Source organism: Centruroides sculpturatus, unplaced genomic scaffold (assembly GCF_000671375.1).
Source record: "Centruroides sculpturatus isolate CEXI.00-Female unplaced genomic scaffold, Cexi_2.0 scaffold979, whole genome shotgun sequence".
Lineage (NCBI taxonomy): Eukaryota > Metazoa > Arthropoda > Arachnida > Scorpiones > Buthidae > Centruroides > Centruroides sculpturatus.
Genome location: NW_019385319.1, coordinates 65847 through 71607, shown reverse-complemented (window position 1 = coordinate 71607; position 5761 = coordinate 65847). Strand labels below are relative to the sequence as shown.

General features: G+C 39.2%; 1 pseudogene; it reads left to right on the top strand.

Moving 5' to 3' along the window:
- The first annotated feature begins 315 nt into the window (after positions 1-315).
- Positions 316-1527, top strand: LOC111637589 (annotated as a pseudogene).
- The last annotated feature ends 4234 nt before the right edge of the window (positions 1528-5761 follow it).

Here is a 5761-nt window from a genome sequence, read left to right as displayed (position 1 = left end):
AGTTGAGGGGCAACATAACGTCCCCAACACACTGCTTTGGCCCCTGCTTCGGATAAACGGGAGGCTGAAATCAGGCTCCGTTTGAGTCAATTGGCTGGTCGTTGAGTCATTCGTGACCTCGGCTTAGAGTCAACTGATCGATGCAGACCAGGTGAACACGTCAGTCTAGATGTGCTCTTCTTGACTGCATTGTGAGGGTATAGCTCCTGGAAAACCCTGGTGTGACGGTCTATGGGAGTCTCCCATGTGACAACATCCCCTTGTTGGGCCCCATGGTGGGTGGGGTCACTAGGAGCTGAATGTTTATCTCTAAATATGGATTCTTTAAAATCTAAAACACTTACCAATGCACTGCCACCAAAGGAGGTCAATTCCTCCAATCAACCAACCTACCTTATCGTTCATGCTACAGGAGAAACACCTATGTCTAAACGCTCTCCTTTCTTAATCCAGAAACTTTTTGAATCTACCATAGGACACTTAAAAAAAATCCAAAAATTGAGGTCAGGAGATCTACTTGTGGAAACAGCCTCCCCTCAACAGTCAGAAAAACTCTTGAAAATGAAGTCTCTAGGAGACATACAAGTCACCATCACACCACATACAAGTTTGAACTCTTCACGTGGTGTGATATCTGAAATTGACCTTATGTCTGAGGATGAATCAGATATCCAGATTGGTCTTTCAGATCAAGGTGTTACTGCTGTTCGACGTATCTCTATTCGTCGAGATGGCAAGTTAATTCCTACTAAACACTTAATTTTAACTTTTAACAAACCAACTTTGCCATCTGCTATCACAGCCGGTTATCTGCGCTGCCCACTTCGTCTGTATGTTCCAAATCCGCTGCGTTGCTTCAAATGCCAGCGATTTGGACAATCACAAACATCCTGCCAGGGGAAAAACACATGCGCACAGTGTGGAACTGAAGGTCACAAGAGTACCGAGTGCACCAATTCTCCATGTTGTGTGAATTGTAAAGATGCCCATCCTGCCTACTCAAGGAAATGCCCTGCATGGCAGAGAGAAAAAAAGATTTAACAGGTAAAAACCACAAACAATATACCATATCCAGAAGCCCATCACATTGTCACTCAAACTACAACAATAAAACAGAAAACATTTGCTTCTGTTTTGAAATCCACAAAAACATGTGGAGTTCAAACAGATATTTCTGTGTCACCAAGTGAATCTCTTACTCGCCATGCAAAATGTCTATTGATCCCACCTACACAAGCAGAAAAAACGACAAACACAAAGAGCAAAACCCCTGTAACTAAAACAATGGTAATAACCAGATTTGTGGGTTCTAGAAAGGCTAATAAGAACCCACTTAACAAACAAAAATTGAAAGCAGCCCTCTCTAAATCAAAAAGATCAGAGACTCAATCCATGAGTGAGTTTTCTGACATTTCTGATGAAGAGAATAAGACGAAGGGGACCCAATCACCCTCACCTTCAAAAGGAAAATCTTCAGTAAAATTGAAGAGGGACACGTTTTCTAAGAATGCTGCCTCAAACACATAATGGATTATAAAATAATCCAATGGAACTGTCATGGTTTCCGCAACATCTTTTCTGACATTAAACACTTGACATCATATACCTCACCTCTCTGTGTGGCACTCCAGGAAACACATCTAAAACCTGGAGATAGAACTACTTTAAAAGGATTTGATTTCTATCGCAAGGATGATGATAGCCACAACAGTGCCAGTGGAGGTGTGGTTATTGTAGTTTCCAAACTCATCCCATCCTTGCTGATACAAATAACAACTGATTTGCAAGCTGTGGCAGTCAGAATTTCAATTGAGGTAACTGTCACAGTTTATTCTATATACTTGCCACCAGATGTCAGAGTGAACGAGAATGAATTGGATGCTTTGGTTGAACAGTTGCCTACTCCGTTTCTTTTACTAGGTGATTTCAATGGCCATAATCCTATGTGGGGCAGTCCCGTCATTAATTGTCGAGGAAGGACCATTGAAAGATTTCTAGGCAACCAGCAACTGTATTTATTCAATACGAAAGAAGTGATATACTTCCATGCCCCAACAAGAACATTCACTGCCATTGATCTATCACTAGCAACCCCGAACCTATTTTCAGCGTTTACATGGGAGGTTAGATCTAATCCACTTTCCAGTGACCACTTCCCAATATTCCTAAAATACCGAGGCAGAGAAAGCTGTGAAACATCCCGTCCACCACGCTGGAAACTGGAAACGGCAGATTTGCCTGCATTTTCCTCTTTGGCTAACATCACTGAGGAAATGGTCAATACTGCTGATATCGATGATGCAGTTGAAGTTGTCACTTCCAGTATTATTCATGCAGCTGAGAAAACAATGGGAAAGATGTCAACAAGATACCCAAAGCACCCGAAACCATGGTGGAACCAGAATTGTGAGGCAGCGTTTAAAGCCCAAAAGAAAGCATAGGGTATTTTCAGAAGATACCCCACTGCGAGGAATTTGGTTGCTTTTCAAAAAGCAATGGCAAATGCCAGAAGAATTAGAAGGCAAAGCCAAAGGGATTCTTGGAGGAAATATGTCTCTAGTATAACATCTTCCACTAGCTCAAAAGCAGTCTGGGATGAAATCCATAAAATTAATGGAAAATATGCTTCCAACTTTCTGTCCATGCTGGAAAAAAATGGCACGATAATCAGTGATATACAGGGTATTGCTGATTTATTGGGTGAAACATTTTCTGCTTCATCCAGCAATATTGTGTATCCAAGGAATTTTCAAGCTTATAAAGCCCAAAGTGAAAAACAATATTTAAACTTTCACTCCTTATCTAATGAGAAATATAATGTGCCATTCACCAGCCTAGAACTACATACAGCGATCTCTCGCTCAGGGAATAGTGCTGTAGGCCCGGATAAAATCCACTACAGCATAATTAAAAATCTGTCAAACAATTCCCTTTCTAACCTGCTGTGTCTGTTTAACAGAATATGGACAGAACATACTTTTCCTGACTCTTGGAGGCTATCTATCATTATTCCTATTCCCAAGCCTGGTAAAGATCACAAGAATCCCTCTAATTACAGACAAATCTCTCTGACAAGTTGCCTGTGTAAACTCTTTGAGAGGATGGTAAACAGACGTCTGATATATCTCTTAGAAAAAAATTAATACTTCTCACCACATCAGAGTGGTTTTCGTAGGAACAGAAGTACCACTAATAACTTAGTAAACCTTGAAACATGTATACGCAAAGCATTTGTTAGACGACAGCACTTAGTGTCTGTGTTTTTTGATATAGAGAAGGCCTATGATCGCTGCTGGCGATACGGGATACCTTGTGACCTACACCAATTTGGATTGCGGGGTAATTTGCCCATTTTTATAAAAAACTTCTTAGAGAATCGAAGATTCCAAGTCAGGATGGGCAACACTTTATCTAGGCCTTTCACGCAACAAGGTGTTCCTCAAGGCTCTATTTTGAGTGTGACTCTGTTCCTAATTAAAATTAATAGCATAGCTAACTGTCTTCCCCCTAGTGTGAAACACACTTTGTATGTGGATGACTTTCAGATCTCCTGCCAGTCTAGCAACACGAGTTTTATCGAGAGACAACTGCAAACCTCCCTAAATCGCATAGACCATTGGTCCAAGACTAATGGTTTTAGTTTTAACATGGAAAAGACCTCGTGCATCCACTTTTGTCGAAGGCGTGGTTTGCATTTGGATCCGGAAATTTACCTAAACGGGGATAAAATCCCAATGGTAAATGAGACTAAGTTTTTGGGTGTTTCTTTCGACCAAAAACTGACATTGTTGCCACACTTGCGCAACCTGAAGAGTAGATGTTTAAAATCTTTAAACCTTTTAAAGGTAGTATGCTGCTCATCCTGGGGAGCAAACAAAGTTTCGATGCTCAGGATTTATAGGGCCCTTGTCCGCTCTAAGCTGGACTACGGTTGCATTGTTTATGGCTCTGCGCAAGAATCTATTCTTCGGATGCTGGATCCAATCAACCATCAAGCTTTGCGTTTGTGCACCGGTGCATTTCAAACTTCCCGTTCAAAGTTTGTATGTGGATGCTTATGAGCCTCCACTATCTCTCAGGAGAGAACAATTGTCTCTTTTTTATTACATTAAACAAAAATCTCAGAAAAAACTTACAGCTGATTGTCCAGATACTCAGCTGAAAAGATTATTTGCCGCTCGGACGAGTTGTGTCCCTACATTCGACATAAGAATGGAGAATGTAAGCAGCATGATTGACCTAGACACAAGCAACATCTCACATGTTGAGGTTAATAGTATTTCACCTTGGTCATCTTCATTGATCGATGTTGATTTAAGCTTAAAGCAGTTTCCTAAAGAAACCATGCCAGACTACGTCTATAGACAGCACTTCGCAGAATTTCAGCATTGTAACAGGAATTTAATTCCTATATACACCGATGGATCTAAGTCGGATAACTATGTCGGCTTAGCCTTTGTTTGCCAGGATAAAATTGTGGCAGAACAAATAGCACTGAATTCTCCCATTTTTTGTGCGAAGTTGCAGGCTATTTATTTAGCCTTAAAGTATATAAATCGGAAAGGTCATCGTTGCTGCGTGATTTACACTGACTCAGTGCACTTCAGGCTGTGATCTCGTACGAACGTAGTTCTCACTCCATAGTTATTAAAATTCAAAAACTAATTTGTCATCTCACTAAGAGAAATTTTTTTGTGAAGTTCTGTTGGGTCCCAGGCCACGTGGGTATAAGAGGTAATGAAGAAGCTGATACAGCTGCTAATTTTGCAAGTCCTTCACAGCACGAAATGCCTATCAAAGGAAGTGATTTGAAGCTAGTCGTTAAAAAACGACTAGCAGAGAGATGGCAAATCATGTGGAATGCACAAATCCACAATAAACTTCTTGAGATCAAACCTTTGGTAGAAAATTGGACACATAATAGGTAATATGATAGGAGATCTGAGGTTATCTATACTCGTTTTAGAATTGGACACACTCGACTGACTCATCAATACCTTTTGAAGGGAGATGACGAACCAGTATGTCAGCACTGCAACTGTGGTGTAAGTGTTAAACACATATTTTGCAACTGTGTTGCTTTTGATCAGAGTTGTAGACAGCATTTCGAAAATGCAAGCTTTACAGACATTTTGGGCCAGAGGCTAAATCTGGATAATATACTGGACTTTCTAAAATTCATTAATATGTATAGGGAAATCTGATGATTTATTTATTGTACAGTTTTATTTACTTTGAGTTGTGTATTTAAATTATTGTATATATTTTTTGTTGTTGTTTGTTTGTTTATTTATTTAATTGTCATATGTTTTTTATTTGTCAGTTGAAAATTTTTTACCATTTGCCCTGGCACAGCTTAGCCTATATGGGTCTTGCACCAAAAAACCAAAACTAACTAACTAACAAACAAATGTTGAAAAAATTGCTGAAGGTTTATTGCAAAAAATATTATATTAAATTTTGTTAGAAATTATTATAGAATAATTTAAANGTTTATTTATTTATTTATTATATTCTAGATTTTATATTTATATTACCATTGGCTTTTTAATGGTTAAACTGTGATGTTTCGTTTATGTGTATATATATTCCCCTATTTATTTTCTACCCTCAATTGTACGATGTGTCGTGGCGCAGTATAGCCTGCATGGCTTTTGTGCCAATAAAAATTAACCAACTAACCAACGATGCATCAAACCATGCTGTTGGTGTATGTTTAGCACAATTCTTGCTGGAATGTGACCTTTTTCTTCAAATGTGA